This window comes from Chrysemys picta, chromosome 4, assembly GCF_011386835.1.
Source record: "Chrysemys picta bellii isolate R12L10 chromosome 4, ASM1138683v2, whole genome shotgun sequence".
NCBI classification, from domain to species: domain Eukaryota; kingdom Metazoa; phylum Chordata; order Testudines; family Emydidae; genus Chrysemys; species Chrysemys picta.
The window spans coordinates 54941331-54951525 of record NC_088794.1 but is presented as its reverse complement, the minus strand read 5'-3'; the positions used below and the strand labels follow the sequence as shown (position 1 = coordinate 54951525).

Sequence of the window (10195 nt, the reverse complement as noted above, 5' to 3'; positions counted from 1 at the left end):
TGCTGTTCGAGAGAGAAGTTTCTGTATGGCTTTGGACCCCAACTGTTACTTATTCCTGGCCATGGGCGGCTGGTGAAGCTTCCCCTGGGGGAGGCCAGCTCCCTGTCCCTCCTTCCTCCTGCAGCCATGCCCGCACTCGGCCCCAGACCCTGCCACTGCTCATGCCCCCCCCCACTGCTTGCTGCATTCCTCCTCTTCCCCCTCCCATCCCTATGAGGCCCTCACCGCTTGCTGTGTCCCTCCCCCACTCCCCTGCAAGAACCCCACTGCTCCCCGCATCTCTCCTCCACAAACCCCTTCCCCCAAAGCCCCCGCTACTCGTGGTCTCCATGTCCCGCCTCTCCTCCACCCCCTCCACAGGGACACAGTGAGCGGTGAGTGGCAGGTGGTGGTGGGGCTTGCAGGGGAGAGGGGGTGAAGGAAAGGTGGGACGTGGGAGCGGAGGGGACCTCTGGAGAGGGGGGGTGGAGTGGAGGAGGGAAGGGACTCAGCCAGGCAGCTGGGCCCAATGGGGGCCTTGGGGAAGGGGCAGAGCAGGGACGGGAAGAGGCGAAGTACAGGTGGGGCCACCATGGCCCAGGCGTCCAGTGGCAGGTCGGGGGCGGCTGTGCTCGCTGCCCATATGCCTGGCTCTGTAATGGGTCCTGTTTAATTTGTACTGATCTAACAGTTCCATCCGCCTCTTCATGTTCCCCTTTCTTTCTCCAGCCAGGTAATCATTAACATGGGGTTTCTAGCCGCAGCAGTAAATTAAAAGACACTAATTTTGTTTAAAGAGGGCTTATTAGAAAGATAAGCTGAGAACAAAACTGTGACAGACGACCTGCTCCTTGTCCTGGAGCTGGCGAACTAGTTAGCAGTTGTTTGAGACCTTGGGAAACCAGAGCTGTCCTCTATAATGACTCAGGATCATTGGATGATAACGCTGCAGAAAGTGTTTTACCCGCTTCTGGCCATAATTGGGATCCCATGTGAGTATGCGGGGCAGGAGGGTTGTGGCTGGATAGTCATCTTCATACATTTTAAGGCTGAAAGGAAGAATTGTGATCCTGCATCCATCTCATAGCTTCTGGTTGCCCTGGAGCAGGGCTTTAGAGAGACACACCCAGTCTTGACTTAAAGACTTCTAGTGATGGAGAATCCACCAAGTCCCTAGGTGAGTTACCCTCACTGTCAAAAAGGTGTGCCTTATATTCAGTCTCTATTTGTCTAGCTTCGACTTCCAGCCACTGGATTTTTGTCATGCCTTTGTCTGCTAGGTTAAAGAGCTCTCTACTATCAGAAATCATTTTCATGTATAGGTACCTGTAGACCCTGATCAAGTGGTTTCTTAATCTTCCCTCTGCTACCCTAAATAGACTGTGCTTCTGAAATCTCTAACTGTAAGGCAGGTTTTCCAGACCTAAGTTAATTCCAGTAGCTTTTTTCTAAGCCCTTTCCAGTGTTTCAACTTCCTTTTTGAAATGTGGACACCTGAAGGCGCTATTTCAAACCTGGGGAAACAACTTTGAATGTTGGGGGGTGGTTTTTTCTAGCTCTAGCTATAAAATGGAAGATCACTTCTGAGCATGTTCCACACTGAACCCTGGGTTTCTAAGTGCAACAGGAGATAAAGGTGCTCAGGGAACAGGAGAACAGATGGGGGCACAAATGAAACATGAACCTCTTGATTTCTTTTGCTGCAAACGTTTTTTGCACCATCCTCAATTTTTAATAATAACTTAAAATGTCTGGGGTGAAATCTTGGCTCCGTTGAAGTCAATGGCAAAACTCCCATTGAAATCCTAGCTTCTTTGGAGTCATCCTCTGTCTCTTTTTGAATTATGTGATGTAGAGAGAGAGGTGGCTGCCCTGCTAAATGTGACCTGAAAAGGATTTTTAATCTGGGTTTGTCTCTTTTTGCTTCTTTATTATAGATAAACTTTTAAATTTTTATAAGGAAAAGGAATTTTTAAAAAATATTAGATCTTGTCTATCTGTGTGAGAACTTGACCGGCATAGTTATTCCACAGTAACTAACAGCTAATTCATAGAATAGTTATGCTTTTCAATTTCCCCCGGGTAGACGAGGCCTTTCAAATATCAAGAATGTTACTTCCTCGGTTTTGTTAGAGGACTTCTTTGTGAGATCTTAGCTGTATATTGAGTGCTTTCTTACAATTTAAATGCAGGTGGTGGTGAATCTTTAACATATACTGTCTTTTCCTACATGTTTGTTAGGCATTGGAGTTGAATAAGTGTTAACCATAACAACACCCTGTCTGGCTAAAAATCCCTTCCCCTCTGTTACTCAGCTTGCTTTCTCCTATCTCTTGTGATGTCATCATCTCGTCAGTTTTCCATTTGCCTATGGAGTTCCAGCGTGGACAAAAACCTGAATTTCTAATGCACCAACGAGCAGCCTCTCTCCTTCCCTCTTTTGCTTCTTTATGGATGAAGCTAAGACATGGGTTTCTAATTTGCAGGTCACCTGTAAAACAGCCATGCAGAAATCTCTCTCCAGTCAAACAGCAGCACCCTCCCTTGGGCCTGTTTGGCTCAGGGCATGTCTACATGTGCAAACTGACCAAAATCATGGTGTTCTGCAATAGCTAGCTGCCCACGTGGGCAGCTATTCCAGAAGAGGGGTGAAGAAGAGCTTACTCTGCTTTGGCTATGCCAGTCAATTTCCCTGTGTAAATGAGGCGTGAAGGGTTTTGGGACCCCGCCTGGCTGGTAGTATTGCAGAGTAAAAGCTGTCAGCTTGATTCAGCACATATGTGATGGTTCTCAGAGTACCCAGAGACTGTCAGTCATGTTGGTATCCTCAGTCTGTAGCGTGAGGGGCTCTTGTGCTTAGCTGGGTGACAGCTCCCTGACACCACCAGCCTGTCAGACACTCCAGCATTCTCCTCTGGGCTGTACCAGGCCTGGCTTTGCCTTGCAAGTTAACAAGAGATGCAGCCCAGTCCCCAAGCCCCTTTGAAGCATTCCCCTGTGATGTCCAGCCCCTGCCACTGGCTACTCAGAGAAATACCAGGTCTGCTGTCCCACCATGGCTTGCAGGGTCTGTGGCTCCAGGGCTTCCAGATTCCTGGACCAGCTGGCTCCCAGCGCTGCCAGCTCAGAAGCTGGGGTTTGCAGAGCGTCCAAGCTCCTTGCTGATTAGATTCAGCTCTGGTCCAGCACTTTGCTTAATCCCACAGCGTTTAGATCTATTTCTAGTGAGAACAAGAATAAGTTTCTGATCAAAGATTCAACATTCAAGTGACAGTGAGTGAGGATCTTGGAAACAAATGATTACATATCAAACAAAATCATAACATGCTTTCTAGAGACTCAACTTAACTAACAAGTTAACCTCCTGTCTAAAGAAATTTATCATCCAACAGCTTCTGCAGTTTTTCAGCCCAGCTTGGCTGAGATCCTGTTTTCATTAATGTAAATGCGCTGTCCATTTACTTCCTAGATGCAGGGTCACTGGGTGTCTTCTTTGCCTTCTGCTTACATCCCAATTTGATTGCCTGTGCTCTGAGATTGGCTAACAAGCCACAGCTTGTTAGCTTGTGTGCTGTATCCCTGGTGATGTCACATCTCTTTGTTGACTTCCTGAGTATCCTTTGTGTTAGTTTACAGTGTTTAATTTCCATCCCAACAGAGAGACTGGTGAATAAACATCTCTTGTGTGACCGAAAATCTGATTCTTCACCTCTGTTGGTGACTTGTGCCTTAATAAAGACTCCATGAAAATATTTGCAGCCGACGTACATAACCCTGTGTGTAGCATCTATACACACATTTCACAGTGATATTAATGACTAGGGCAACCCTGGCTTTCATTTAAGCCCTTCCATGACACTGTGGTGAACCAGGATGTATGCACCGGAATCAGGACATTCCTGTAACCCTCTTGCCAATTGGCGTTTAGGGGGTCTTGGGTCACAGCATAGGGATGTGCTGTGCTGTTCTCCTGTTGGCCCTACGGCTCAGCCACAGCAGAGTGGGGGGGGAAGACGTGGTTGCTTCCAACTCAAACAGCTGCGGAAATGTCTCTTTCAGCAAACATCATGACCTTCGTGATCTTCTGGCGAAGGGACTGCTTGATCTCCGCCTCCAGCCGCTACCACCTGATGGCGATGTCCCTGGCCGACACTGTGGTTCTCGTTCTCATAGTTCTCGTTGAGATGATCCTGAAATGCTACAGCCCGGAGCCGTTCTGGTACCGGGACCCCTGGTGCACCCTCCGGGATGTCTTCAATTATGGTGCGGTCAATGCCTCCGTCTGGCTGGTGGTCTCCTTCACCGTCGAGCGCTTCATAGCCATCAACATCTTCAAGCTGAAGGCAAAGCTGTGCTCCCCGAGACGCACGCTCTACACGATCGCCTTAGTTCACATCTGCGGCTACCTAGTGGCTATCCCGTATTATTGGTCCAACAGATCAGAAAGGGTGAATGGGACGGGGCGGGCGATCTGCAAGTTTAATCCTGACCTTCCCAACTCCTACGTTGAGGGGCTTGTTTGGTTTCAGACCTCACTGGTCAACATTGTCCCTTATATCATCATCTTCACCTTGAACAGCCTGACCCTCAGGCAGATAGTCCTCAGCAACAAAGTGCACTGTGTGATGGCCGGAGGGCTCCACCGAATGAACTCTGGGACCCAATTCAGGTACCAGAAGAAGAAATCCATCCTCCTCCTTGTGACTGTCTCGATGATGTTCGCTTATCTGGGCGCCACCAGGTTCGTCACGCAGATTATTCTCAGGACCTGCCATTACGACATAGAGAGACAAGATTACTCCAAGGTCATTAACATTGCGGTGGACTTTGGTACTATGCTGGAACTGACCAACTCAGCTGTGAACATGTATCTCTATGCCTGCACCCAGACTGCCTTCCGCAGGGAGCTAGTCCATTGCCTCAAGGCTCTTCTCTTTCCCTGGAAAGCACAGAGAACGCACCCATCAGCCATCTTCCAGGTATAATGCACGTGTGCGCATACACGGAGCTGTCCTGCTGTATTAATGAGAGGACTTGCCTTACCCCAGCCAGGAGTGAGGATAAGAGAAATGGACCTAGCATTACGTATGTAAAATAATGTAGTTCAAATTAACATCTTCAGCAGATCGATACCAGGCCATACATTCCAGCTTTGTCATCGATTGGCATGGAGGGTTGGTAGTTCAGATGTGAAATAGCACATGGGTATCCCAGCCCCTCCGAGTGACTCTTTCAGCGCTCGGAGGAAAACTGGCTGTGATGTGTCAATGTTATAGGGGCTTAGGATTAGAGCTGGCCAAAATTCAGGTTTTCTAGTTTGTGGGAAATTTCCGTATTTTAGAATTTGTTTCCTTCTGAATGGGAGCAAAACCAAATTTTTTGAAATTTCCCACAACTCAGAAATTCTGAAAGAAACCGGGACACACAATCTGCTCCTTGGGACCCCAGCAGCGGCTGAGTGAAACTGACTTGATTCTTGTCAGTTTCAGGCAGCGGCTGCCAGAGCCCAGAGCTTTCAGGCTCCCAGGTCTGCAGCAGGGATCCTGGAAGCCCTGGCATGGCAGTGCTGCCCTGGATCATGGTCTCCAGCAGCCTGCCAGGAAAGTTAATCAAACCTAAGATGTTTCTGAAAAACATTTTGGGTTGAATGCATTGGTATGTTCCAGCAAAACTTTGTTGGAAATTTTCTATCCAGCAAAACTTAGACTGTGTTTTCATGTTTGCACACTGGATTTTTTCAATGCAAGCCATTGACAGCCGGCTAACATTCTCCCAGTTCTGGACATGCTCAGGTAGCTGAGGAAAAATCGGAGGCAGGGGACGGAGAATAAGCTACACTGATACATCAGCTGTATCCCAATATAACTAGGGCTTGTATCAGTGTAACTGTTTTTTTTTTTAATCACATCCCTAATTGACATAGTTGTATAAATTCAAAATCTGTCTATAGATCAGGCGTAAGTGAAGTAAAAAATATAGGTTTCATGTTGTGCAGAGGGTTCTCGGACTCCATCTTAAGAGAGAGCGTGTCCTCCGATCTAATAGGGACCGGGGCCGGATCGGATGATAATAAATTTGGATAATCCAGAGAATGGGGAAAGTGTGAGGCTGCAGCGCCATCTAGTGGCCACAGGAGAGCTCGCCCACTTCTGGAGCTGGTTGTTCGGTTAATACGGAGAGTGGTTGGATAATGGAGGGTCGGATAAACTGAGTTCTACTGTATTCCCTTCGCAGCCAGCCAGGGGCAGCTCCAGGCACCAGCGCAGCAAGCGCGTGCCTAGGGCAGCAAGCCACGGGGGGCGGCTTGCTGGTCGATGTGAGGGTGGCAGTCAGGTGGCCTTCGGCGGCATGCCTGCGGGAGGTCTACCGGTCCCGCGGTTTCGGCGGCAGGTAGGCTGAAGCCGCGGGACCGGCAGATGACCCACAGAAACGCCGCCGAATCTGCGTGACCGCCACCGGCGGCCGCCTGACTGCCGTGCTTGGGGCGGCAAAAAACACAGAGCCGCCCCTGCAGCCAGCTGAGCATTTCTTCTTCTGTATCTCTGATTTTTAAGAGTAGGTTGGACAAACACCTGTCAGGGATGGACTAGATAATACTTAGTCCTGTCATGAGTGCAGGCGACTTGACTAGATGACCTCTCGAGGTCCCTTCCAGTCCTGTGATTCTATGAGATTTACCATATTGCTATGGGTATTGCCTCTCGTGGACATATTCCCAGCGTGTAGTGGGTGCTTACCTGCTGCTGCTACCATCAGCTGTCGTTCCTATCGTGCCAGGTCTGAAGCAGAGTTCTTTCCCAGCTGAGTCTAGCGGTGGTTGCTGGGCTGTGTTCTGGGGCGTTAAGCGCTGTACCGGAGGGTGATTTTGGTAGCATGTACGTAAATACTGAATTAGATGCTGACGCTGCAGATTTTCCCACAGAAGCGACAGTTCTCATGTCTTTGTTTGGAGTCATCCCTAGAGCCCCCTTCCTCGGTGCTCGCTGCCTTACTCCGAGAGCGATCCATGGGCTCCTTCGGCGGCAGCCTGGCCACCCTGCAAGGTTTGGTTTGCTCATGAGATGGTTGCTCCTTTCCGAGTCTGCCTGGGCCAGAATGACCAGGGGGGCGGCGGCAGCAGCAGGCGTGCAGTGTGTGGCTCCTTGGGCTGGCTGAGTCCCAGGGGGGTGTGAGATGAAGCAGCAAAGAGACTCAGCCACTGGTTGGAGTAAAAGATCTGATCTGGTTTCGTTCAGAACCCGTTTCCATGTCTGTTCCTACCGAAGCAGCCCCCTGCCCTGCGAACGGTCACCTGGCCTGGCTCCAGCGTGTGGAGACGATGGTGCTCGGATAATGAGCCCAACTTTAGGTTCAGAGACAAGGCTAAGTTCTCTAGCCACAGCTAGCTGCCGCATCCCTTGTGCTCCGCTCCCTGGCTTTTCTCACCCATTTCTCTCTCCAGCTGCCCATCAGATTTCATGTAACATTTACATAAAGGAATGTTCCTTGCGGGACCACGAGGCTCTAGTGAGCTGGAGTTGACCTAGGTTCAGTGACTGGAGAATCGGGCTCATGTTTATTTACGTAACTGTAGGAAAAAGCCGGTGTTTGCCCAGCAGCTTTGAACGAGGGCAGAGCGGCCGGGCAGCAGCAGGAACAGGACGTGCAACTTTATCTGGTGCCAACTGTGACGGGTTGGATCACAGAAACACTCCTGGGAGCTGCCAACTGATGTGCCAAGACTACCTCTGCTCCTGTTTTCCCTGCCAGCTTGGGGCCCCAGCACCCTGTCTTGCTGAGCCAAACACTCCCGTCTGCTCCAACACAGACCCAGGGTCTGAATTACTTGCCCCAAAGCTGCAGGTTTACCTGAAAACAGCTCACAGAAGTGTGCTGGTCTTTAGCACTCAGATGCCCAACCCCCAATGGGGTCTAAACCCAAATAAATCCATTTTACCCTGTATAAAGCGAATGCAGGGTAAACTTATAAATTGTTCGCCCTCTATAACACTGATAGAGAGATATGCACAGTTGTTTGCTCCCCCAGGTATTAATACATACTCTGAGTTAATTAATAAGTAAAAAGTGATTTTATTAAATACAGAAAGTAGGATTTAAGTGGTTCCAAGTAGAAACAGATAGAACAAAGTAAGTCACCAAGCAAAGTAACATAAAATGCACAAATATATGTCTAATCAAACTAAATACAGATAATCTCACCCTCAGAGATGCTTCAGTAAGTTTTATCCTCAGACTGGACACTTTCCAGGCCTGGGCACAATTCTTTCCCCTGGTACAGCTCTTGTTGTAGCTCAGGTGATAGCTAGGGGATTCTTCATGATGGCTGTCTCCTCTCTTCCACCCCCTTATACAACTTTTGCATAAGGCGGGAATCCTTTTTTTCCCTCTCTGAGTTCCCACCCCCTCCTTCTCAAGGGAAAGACACCAGGTTAAAGATGGATTCCAGTTCAAGTGACATGATCACATGTCACTGCAAGACTTCATTACCCACTTACCAGCACACAGGTATACAGGAAGACTTACAGGTAAAACACAGCCATTTGCAGACAATGGTCCTAGTTAATGGGAGTCATCAAGATGCCAAATCACCATTAATGGCCCACACTTTGCATAATTACAGTAGGCCCTCAGAGCTATATTTCATATTTCTAGTTTCAGATACAAGAGTGGTACATTTATACAAATCGGATGATCACACTCGGTAGACAATAAGCTTTGTAATGATACCTTACAAGAGACCTTTTGCACGAAGCATATCTCAGTTACATTATATTCACTTATTCAATGTTTATAAAACCATACAGACTGCACAACGTCACACCACCGCCCAGGCCGGTGCTGGGAGGCCACCTGTGAGATTCAGCTCCCTGCCCAGTCCAAGGCTCCAGCCCTGCCCTGTGATGCTGAGCCAGGGCAGCAGGCAGGAAGGCCGAGTGCTGTAGACAACAGGCTGCCGAGCTGGGCCCCATCCCTCAGCAGGCTGGGATAGGGCTGGCCCTGCCCATGCCCTACTGTCCAACCTTGTTCCTAGCCCATCCCAGTGGGCCCTGTGGGCTGGCCCCAGCCCCCATGACTCAATGTACCCGCCGCTGGGGCTCCCCTACATTCCAGATTCAGCAACTGCCCTGGAATTCAGCAGCAGTTCGCCTCTCCTGAGCTCCACCCCAGGCCTCCTGGCTCTTCCCCTCGGGCTGCCCTCCATCCGCCCTCTGCTCCGGGCCAGTCACCCGCTTGTCGCCATCCTCCCCCCAGCCCTTCGGCCAAGCCTACACAGTGTAGTTAGCGCCTAACAATTCTCCTCCTCACTCAGCTCCTCCATCACCTGGCTCTTTCTCTGCACCTCCTTCTGTGGCGTTCTGCTGCTGAAGGGCCTAGACCAGCAGAGGGGCATCCAGAGGACGGGCTGAGGCCTGAGGAGCCAAGTTCTCCCCAGCAGCGCGGCAGGGTGCCCGGCTCCCCCGCGGCACAGCTCCCGTTAGGGCTAACCCTGCAGAGACATGTTGGCAGCTGGGAGAGAGAAAAGCTGTTTGCTTTGCTGCTCTGCCAGCAGCTCAATTTCCTGGGAGGATGAAAGCCCTCAGCCAGCTCCCACGCCCAGTGCAGGCTGGTGAGACCCAGACAGTGCTAGGGGCTGGCGGGGAGGGGAGCGGGGACAAGGAAGGGGAGAGAAAGGGAGCGAATGAAGGGAGGGGTGGAAGGGCAGAGGGGGGAGGTGAGGCAAGCAGAGTTCTGTGGGGGGGACAGAGAAGGGGGGAAGGGCGGGGTTGGGGTTCCTGGGAATGATGTGCAGACAAAAGCTCCACCCAGGAATCTGCTGTTGCTGCCTAGCCAATAGCTGGGAGATCCGCTGTGCAGGGGTGGGGTGTGCAGTGGCAAGGGGCAATTCAGCGGGATGGGGTGTGCAGTGGGCAGAGGGGGGCTGTGCAGTGAGGGAGTGTAGCAGGCAGGAGAGGCTGTGCAGTGGCAGAGGGGGCTGTGCAGTGAGATGGGGTGTAGCAGGCGGGAGGGGCTGTGCAGTGAGATGAGGTGTAGTAGGTGGGGGGGCTGTGCAGTGAGGAGGTGTAGCAGGCAGGGGGGGGTCTGTGCTTTGAGGGGCTGTAGCAGGCGGTGGGGAGCTCTGCAGGCGGGGGAAGAATGCCAAGCACATACCCCTGGTAACAGGCCCAGCCCGCACACCCCTTCCCATGGTGGTTGTGGCCGAGGCTGTGTGTCCCGT

At 50.8% G+C, this 10195-nt stretch overlaps 1 pseudogene; it reads left to right on the top strand.

Moving 5' to 3' along the window:
* The first annotated feature begins 419 nt into the window (after nucleotides 1–419).
* LOC135983033 (probable G-protein coupled receptor 142) lies at nucleotides 420–9662 on the top strand (annotated as a pseudogene).
* The last annotated feature ends 533 nt before the right edge of the window (nucleotides 9663–10195 follow it).